General features: G+C 32.9%; 1 protein-coding gene across 6 annotated transcripts in view; it reads right to left on the bottom strand.

Moving 5' to 3' along the window:
* Positions 1 to 10,169, bottom strand: part of LOC106878895 (receptor-type tyrosine-protein phosphatase T) — a 596,380-nt gene that overhangs the window by 64,574 nt on the left and 521,637 nt on the right. The gene's annotated exons all lie outside the window — the stretch shown is intronic.

Raw genomic sequence — 10,169 nt, forward strand, 5'->3', positions numbered from 1 at the left:
TATATGTATTTTTCCATATATGTATTTTCATACACTGTTTTTAACATTTTCATCTTATTATCAGAGAATGTGTGATAATCAGTATGTAACACTACAAAGTTCATACAAAGCTTTATACTTTAAATATATTTTATCATCAAAGAATGTATATGTGCATTTTAATACTCAAACTGTTTTTTAACATTTTTTATTATTCTCAAAGACTTTTGGTAATCTTTTTCTAAAAAAGTGAAACCCGTTAAGTAAATAAATATCTTTAAAATAAGTGCATTTTCAAACCTTCTTCCATATATATTTCCACTCGTACGGTATTCCACAACTTTACTTTATTATATATATATAAACTGTAAGCTCCACTAAATATATTGTTTTGCCAATAGGATTGTCTTCTTGACCAAACAAGAGAAACCGAATAGGTTCTACACAAGAAATAAAAAGTGTTGACTTTCTCAAAAAGGATAATTTTACTGTAAATTAAGTAATATCAGTTTTATACACGCATAAGTCAGATAAACATACAATTGATTAAGAAATGAAGTTGGGCAGATCCCCTCTGAGGCGTTGTCAGCAAACCGTGAAATGATCCGTTGGAAGCCTTCCTCCTTCTGCCTATGTATCAATAGTATAGAATGAATGGGTTTACATTTTTATTGAAGTCACGATGGGGCTTTCTATTAATTAAATTTATATGTATATATCATATATATTCTTTATATATGGTCAGACTGCTAGATTACTTCTTAGGTATGATTAAGCGATAACATGTAAGACAGAATTGCGTCTCAAAAATATACTGCAACAATATAGCTTCCTATAATATATACAGCTCACCCTCTTTTAGGTATTGTTTTTTGATTTCCTGATTCTAAGTCGATATGGTTTCACTGAACTTTTAACACAACGTCTCGTCGCCCACACCTTGTATGATAATGTAAGGTGGAACTTTGTGAAAGCCTGTAAGACTGATAGACTTTGTGTAATATATATATATATACATATGTATACATATATACATATGTACGTATGTACATATGTATGTGTATATGCATGTATGTATCTATGTATGTACATATGTATGTACGCATATATGTATGTATGCATGTATGCATATATGTATGTATGTACGTATGTATGAATGAATGAATGTATGTATACATGTAGATATATATGTATATGCGTATGCATATACAATTCGGCTGTTCTAGACTCCCCTTCGGTTAGTATTGTAATTACTATCATCAAGGCAATTCTAGGAAGCACATGGAGCTCTATGAAAATTGAACAAAACTGAGAAATAAATATAGCTGATAGAGAACCAAAATTATATATACATGCATACATATATGTGTGCGTGTGTGTGTTCGCGCACACGTGCTTGCGTGTATGTTTATATTTGTTTGTATGTATGTATGTATACAAGCATATATATATATATATATGCACACGCACATTTTTCATACACGTACGTATACAGGGATGCTTGACTAAACCCTTTGAGTAGAATCCTATAACAACTGATACGGAAGGAAATGATTTCCACAGATTTTAGGGGCCAAATAATGTCGGCATGTTCCCCGTTGCCAAATTTATCTTTATGTGAAATCTTATTGACCACTCCTTTCTGAAGGAACTAACTGGAATTTATGAGGAGTGATAGACATTTTGTGCCAAACCGTATATTAATATCAGCGAGAGCAATTAACAATTTAGCATTTCACATCTTACACGCGATTATATGTAAGCATGTATATCTACTAGGAAGTATAAATGTGCATAGGGACATGCATACAAACACGAGAGCACGCACATGCAGTTGAGCTATCTCTCATTCCCTCTCTATCTCTCTACGAATACTAACATATATACATACATGCATCTTAAATATATATATACACACACACACACATACATATGTTCCGTATACTAATGTATATGTATAAGGTATGCATCAAAGTTTAATATGACGTATACGTGTGCGAGTGTTGCAGAACTGTAGATACATTACATCGTTTATGTACCTCATTATCATGAAGCTACGAATTACATGTATTTCAAAATATATGTAATTATACGTAAAAAACAAAAAACGGTATTGGACAACCAATAAACTTGAGTTTGAATCTATTTTCATGAGATACAAATATTAGTTTTTTATGCGTACATTTAATAGTATAGGAGAGGTATAGTGAATCGTTTAGCGCCATTTATTTAATGGCACCGAAGTGACGAAAGAGGACAAGAACGAAATAGCAGTTAAAAATCATATGAATGCCAAATATATTCCGTGAGATAAATTTTAATGACAATTAAAAATACAAAAAGATCTCAATATGTTAATAGTGTAGATATAAAAATGAATATTGTAAGAAGAAATCAAAATGTTTTTTATGATGTTAGTTACGTTCTCAAACCCTTTAATTCCTTTTATTCAAGAGAAGGATTCATCTTTGAGACGATCCAGTGCAATCTAATAAAGTATGTTTTTTTCTGAGATTTACACACAAATTACATTCAATAAACGGATAAGAATATTTAACCATAATTGAGTAGCATTTCTTGTAAGCCTTAAGTGAAGTCAAACATATTTTTTCCATTAGTTTCTTCAGGCAAATTACGAAAATAATTAAGAGTAAAATACAAAAAAATTGAATAAGATTTATGAAAGTATTTTTATGAGTTTCAGAAAAAGCTATCTCTTGATATCTTCTTTTAAAAGATATGACTTGAAAATTAAACAAGTGTAATTCGTAAAAAGAGTTTTAGGAAACATACATTGATGTGATGAAGATTTCTTTGTGTATATTCTCAACACCACTTCCAACAAACAACAACGTTTTACAGAAATTGTTTAGAAGCAAATTACAATCAATCTGTATATATCACACAGACGCAATTTCATATAAACTCGGCGGGTCTTTTTTATTTATATATATATATATACTCAATATACATAGTTTACATATATACATTGCGTATATACATAGCATATGTACTTCCAGCCTCAACATTTTAATATCTCAAAACACAATAGCAGGTAATTAATTATATACATATCCGCTTACTACGTACTCTTACAACCACAATATACTGTGTGTTTTTTATTTAAATTACTAGTAATGTTCTCTCAATTACTAATTTACATTATGTACCTTTTAAAGTAGATTAAACAAATTAAACTGCTAGGTTGATGAAACAGTTTCATATCTTGTCGGCGATTTACAAACAAGGCGCCATCTTAATCCATGATTGATTGTTTGCAAGTCAGTGTAGATACCAAAACAAAAATAAAAGAATTAAATTCTTTAAAACAAAACAGGTTAGCGGTTAAATGTCTTAACCTTTTTCTGTTGTAATTAACTTGAAAGCTTTATATTATTAAAATCGTCATTCTATCGGATTTTTTAAAATTTCAATGTCTTTGTTTTTGTTTTGTTTTTCATTGTTTGGGGGATGGATACATGTTTAAATGCAGGAAAGTAGACATTAGAAATTATTTTGTGGGTAGCTTTGAGAAAGCAATCGAGAAAATAATTTCCTTATTCTGCTGTGATTTATTAGTGAAGAGAGACAAAGAAATTATTGGTGTTAAATGAAACATCAGCAGAAAGTAAGAAAATGAAAAGAGAATTATTGGTAGCAAAACTGTTTCTTTGATCAGCCTGAACGTATCCATATAGTGGTAAGAAATGTTCTGATATATCTTCTCATTAATCTCACTGATCGTGTCTGAAAGATTAAATCAGCTAATGTGTTTAGTTATCTGATAAAATTAACTAATAATATATTTACTATGATATCTCGCTCGACATTAATATCTGTTGGCAGATGATATTGATTAGCTCGAACTCTACAAAAATCCAAACAAAACTGATAAAAACAAGAAAAAAATCTCTGAGCATTTACTGATGTAAGATCAAGAATGATATGTATCATTATCAGTTCAATCTCAACAGTAACTGATAAACAAATTCTGTAATCGATAAGAAAATTCAATCTACAAATGCCTACGTTACGATCATCTAAAGGGATATTTTATTAAAGAAGACCCACGAAATATTATAGTGATGAAATGTTCCTCCGCTACAAACAATTACTGTTTTCATTTCTTCGCCTCATATTTCTAACTTGTTTCACTCCCAGACGCTACAGACCTACTTATTCTAATCCCATAAATCTTAGGCGTTGGACTAAATTAAAATATGCAATTAATAAAAATATCTTTATAAAAAATGTTATCTTTCGTATCTGGAACTCGGCAGTTTTAAAGAAAGTCAATTTTCACTTTTTTTTTTATATTTGTGTTGTTAAAAGTCACACTCAGTTTGAAACCTTCATGGATAGTTAACGGTGGACACACACCAAATGCTACAAATTCGTGTAACATAAAATGATTCTTATATTGCATACAAAATATTGTGTATATATACAATAATGAACATGTTACATATTGCATACACAATTGTATATGTAATATTTCATATATTCTATACATAATATTATATAAATAAATATAGTAGTGTTTCGATAATTTAACAACCAAGTGTCTCAGAGCAATTCATTTCGCTATTTTCCCACACCAGGATACTAGGGTATTATATATTTTAAATACTCCTTATTGCTAGGGTAATAAGAGATTTCATATTCATACGAAATCTTTCACCATACATGTATGTTAAAAACAACAATGTAATACATGTACTCATCAAGACAGACACGTATTATTTCCATTGTATTTGTCTATATATTTTTTCAAATGTCCCTGGAATTACGGTGAAATACGATAATTAGCAGTTTGTTCTAATTTAATCTAAATATACAACCAGGCTTCAACTAGTTAGTACCATAAACGTTATGAGAATAAACAGTGACATCTCTCGTGCTCAAAATATATTCAACAAACTTAATTAATGAATAATAATCATACTCTCAAGGTGGACGAATCATTAGCGCACCCATCTTTTGCCTTCTGAGGTCAAATTCCTTCGACGTCAACTTTGCATTTCACCCTCCCTCAAACCTGCTGGTTTTGTACCAATATTTGAAACCATTGTTAATTATAGTCTCCTATTTTACCCATTAACTAAAACCGGCCTTTTTTAAGGTTACTATATTTATTAACAAAAACCTCGACTCATCAAAACGTCCCTCCGGTTTCTTTTATTTAACACACAGGCCATGACACAGAGGGGACAGCACAAGGACACGACAAAAAAAAACATTTAGGGGCTGGGGTTATACCTTAGTTAAATATCAAATATAATGAAATCGGATGAAATTACACTGTACAATGAAATCGAAATGAATTTTAAAATTATGTTAATATATTTTCCGGGTTCGTGTTCGAACCGCCTGTTTTTTCCCTTTTTTTTTATAACTTTTTATAATACCCCCTTTTTTATTATAATTTTTCCTTCCGTCATTTCCGTTTAGACCAACCACACTAGCGCGGCCTCATTCACTCTCAACTTCTTTACGACATTTGTCTATCTTTTTTCAAACGCTCTTCGAGGCAGGCATCTCTTCTCAAGACTTATCTTTCTTTACAGGTGGTAGTTAAAAAAAACCCAACCTATCTGTGTCTGGAGATAAAGTTGACTTTCTCAATTCTTCTTCCACGCGTCATCCATACTGTCTCTTTTAATACGGCTACTACGCAGAAAAATGACGCCCCCCTTTCCTTGTTAAAGGAAGAAGGCGGTACAATCTTGAGGAGAGACTCAGTCGATAACCGTACTCTTTCCGTATCTGACACCAATTGTTCGACATAGGTTATCAGTCCCCTTAGTTCCTCACAATATACAAAGGTGTGCGTTACAGTTTCACTGACACGCCTGCACCTCGGGCATGTGGTGGGATACCAGCACTATGCCTTGACAACCTCTCTCGAACTGGCAAAGCCGATTGGTAGCACAGCCAGGTCAGGGATTTCTGGAAGTTGTCCAGATACCCCGGCCCAAATGTTCCTCCGAACAGGTTGAGAAGCTGTTCCTCGTCGAAGCCCAGAGTCTCCCCCAGGACACGTGCTCTACCAACCCACTATAAAAATCCGCAGTTGTACCAAAACGTCCCTCCGGTTCTTTATACACGCACCGAAGAGATAAATATTCCGACTCGAAGAACGCCGAAGACACACACACAAAGCGAAGTGTCTCTGATTATAATTTCGCAAGTTTAGTTAAAAGATTAAAATATTAAAAAATAGTGGTAGTTTTTTTTCTTTACTACGGACAATAATTCTAAATCTTTTGGGATCAGAAAATTACATACTGTTGCATTCCTATTTCTTTAAGAACATAAACATCTATGTTGGAAGAGAACTGAATATTTACCAAAGCTGGAATTGAACGCAAATTGTGATGACGGCTGCCAGAGGCTCCTTCCCATCCACGTCCGTGGCATAAAATATTTTAATGTTAGGTGGACTAACTTTAATTGAATTTGTTACAATATATATTTGTTATTTATTTCATCCACTTCGCTTGATTAAAAGACAAAGTTAAAAGTGGTAGAATTAGAATTCAGAAGATGAGGCAATCGAAACGTATGATAGACAATCCAAATATGAAGCCAGCAGAAAATGGAATAATGGCAAGCACATGTCTGTTAGTTAAAGAACATAGAAGGAAAATAACTTGATAATAATTGGTTGAAACAATATGAAAATTTAGTAACTTTCCCAATTTCTTTTATTTTCTTTTTTCTCGTTACTTAAGTCACTGTAAACGATTTTTATGTTCTAATCTTTGAGAAGACTACAGTTCAAATGATGTTTACATCCGATTTACTCCAGACTGTAAAAACTGCTACACTTTAAAGAAGTATGTTAATTGAATTAGATCTCCGCAACGATACACCTTATGCTTCATAGATTATTCTTCAGCTAATTGGCGTCTAATAAGTAGCTTCTAAATGAAATTTGGACTAGCGTTTCGATTCTTGGTTATAAGTTTTGAAGGAAAATAACCAGAGACACACATTAGGGATAATCGACTCCGTTAAAGTTTGTAATAAATAGTTTATTTTACTGTTTGTTTTGAGAAAATTTAATTTTAATTATTTCTAAAAGAAGGAATTAAATTTTCTTTTCTAGTAGAAATATATTTTCCTCTTAGTTTTTTTTTTTTTTAGATTTACTTAACGTAGATGGAATTTAGATGTCTACAACTAGAAATTTATCTTCAATATATCTACTTACCCAGATCACAAAAGAACAACGGAGCACACACACACGCATATATATGTGCAGTTTAATTGAATTCGTAATTAATGAGGTACAATGTACATTTTGCAATGACGCAATTTGATGACGGGTTATACGAACATGCATTAGATTTTATCGTGCAATAATTCCAATAGTTTAGGCTTCTCTGTTGTGATGATATGGTATTAATTTTCCCTTGTATGCAGCTTCGAAGATAAAATGAACTGTTTTCAATGAAATTTCGTGACAACCTTTTTCTTAGACATTCCCTCAGATCGTGTATTAATCAATAGTTAACTCGAGTTAACCATAGGATAGGCTGGTTATTTTTGATTCGACAAAGAATCTTACATTGACTGTTCTATTCTTATGTATGATGGGATCTTTACCCTTTGGACGGCACATTGAGAAATTACTTTTTTGTAATTAAACACTTTCAAACTTGGGACACTGGTAGACTGTGTCATATAAAACATCTTTTACTCTTAGTGATGCTGAGAAAAGTTTATATTTTCAAAGTTATTTCGTGTTAGAGTTGTCTTATTTCGGTAATTTCAACCAATCAATGACGTGTATTCAGCTGAATAAAATTACTGCTGTTGTTTTTCAACAACTTCCGGTGGTGTATATTACGAGAGGGGCCAATTGAGAGCGGGACCAATTGTGCCGTATTGTTGTTATGTGATGTATGATTTACGCTGTGGGCAGATAGCACGGGGTCCAAGTCTTGGGTGTATCTTAGAGGCGATGCCAGCTTCAATACTGATGGAATATTTTCTACATCATGCAGATGATGCAGTGCTCACGGCGGCGTTGGAGAGAATAAAGCTTAAGCTTTTCTAGTCGACCTCAATAATCAAGGCCTGTCATGTCATCTATCTTTTTTGTAATTGACCTTTGAGGTGCTTCAATTTTCATATTTTGTTTCGTGTGGGGAGACCACAGGGGACAAAAGTATTCAAGGTGGGGTCGGGCAAAAGTAGAGAAGAGGAGGATAATGGTGTGGACATCTCTCGAGTGGAAAGTTCTAAGAACAGGAGCACATTCTGCGGGTCATGTCAACTTTGCTGTTTATATGAGCGGCCCAGCTTATGTTGTCCACAAAAACTCCCAAGTCTCAGATGTTGTTGGATGCCATGAGAGTTTCATCTGAAGGAAGTGGGTATGGGAGTTTCAGGGTATCCATTCTTCCGAAGTGGATTAATTAAATTCGAAAAATTAAAACGTTATCACTGTGGCTGTCACAAAGACTTTCATGTTAAGCATTCCATAAATTCAGTGCTTCCTATGACATCACGTGTTTATGTAACGAGAGCAACAGAGTTGTGAAGTGTTCACTTAATATTTTCTCTAAAACATGTCTTTTAATTCTATAGTGATGGTGAGACATGAAATTCTTTATGGTTGGACTGTGTTATTCTGTAGAATATGTGAATATTAGTGTTACTGGTTCAGCTACCAGAAGTGAAGCAGTGCTAAGTAAATATTGGTACATCAAGTCTGAACATTTATACCCATTCAGAATATTTCAAATAGTCAAAGATTGAATTATCGCTTACGTACATCGAAATGTTTTACTCTTCATATGGAATTATAAGCTAGTTCTTTACATTCTTATCAAAAAGCAGATAAACATATCTTTATATAAATAGAGAGACAGAGAAAAGAAAAAGGACGAAGGAGAGGAGGATAATCATTATGTAGATGCTGAGATAAAGAAATTTCAAATTATTGAATAAAACATTGCCAATTTCCTTGAAATTTTTCTTACAGTAATGATTAAAACAGGAATTCACGATAATTAGATTTTATTTAAAATTACTTTAATTTATTTAAGGAAATTAATATAGATATAATTTCCTTACTTCTAGAAATAGTCACGGTCGGTTAGACCAGCTCCATAGAGTTTAAAGTGTTTAAATTCGATGTTTATTGTGTTAACCAATTCTCCTTTAGTTGTTTCTTTTTACATGTTTGTTTACTTCTCCTATTTTCTGTTACTATCAAAGCCATACTGAAGTCAGTGTTTATGGAATGGTTTAAATCATATTTTTTAAAGATATGACCTGAGGGTGAAGGGTTCGGACTTCGTTTGTTTTTTTTCACAATATTCCACTGTTTATATATTTCCCTGTTTATTAAAGCAGAGAGCTGGGAGGATCGTTAGTAGGCCTGAACAAAAGACTTAGCAGTATTTTGTCCTCACGCTCGGAGTTCAGATTCCGCCGAGGTCAATTTTGCCTTTCATCCTTTCGGTGTCGATGAAAGAAGTGCAAGTTTTGCTGGGGTCGATGTGGTCGACTTACACTTCACCCGAATTTGCTGGCCTTGTGTCAAAATCTGAAATCGACATTTTCTTATTTATGTCAACAAGCTACGGGCCCGAAATATTACTTAGTCTTTCGCTCCTAGATTGGAATTATTAAACTGCAACGCAACAAATTCGAGCATGCATGAAAGAAGACTTTCATAGTTAACAGAATAGACTCCGACAGATAATGATACAGACAATAATAATAGACAACGTTATTAAAATATGAGAATAACAAAGTAGTGATTACAACGTAGGTAAAATTTAACACTTGTCTTATGACTGAAGTAGAACAAAATTGTTGTAAATTTCATGTTGAAGATTCATCAATAAAAGTGGCTCTAAGAAATTAGCGGCTCAGATTAGGCGACCACAACATTATGAATAAAGTTAAGGAGTTCAGAAATTGGCTAATGTGCCTTACAAAATGGAATATGGGTTCTTGTCCTTCTTATTGTATTGTACTAGAATATGAAACATAGCAATTTGGCGGCAAAGGGTCTAGTTTATTCAAACAGAGAACATGAATTAGGAGAGAAACAAGTTTAAACGCACACTTTCATTCATCTCCATCTCTCTCCTTTTCCATTTCTCTTTCTCTCAATACATAATACACACACATACATCTATACATACACGCACACATATATACATACA

Source organism: Octopus bimaculoides, chromosome 8, assembly GCF_001194135.2.
Source record: "Octopus bimaculoides isolate UCB-OBI-ISO-001 chromosome 8, ASM119413v2, whole genome shotgun sequence".
Taxonomy (NCBI): Eukaryota; Metazoa; Mollusca; class Cephalopoda; order Octopoda; family Octopodidae; genus Octopus; species Octopus bimaculoides.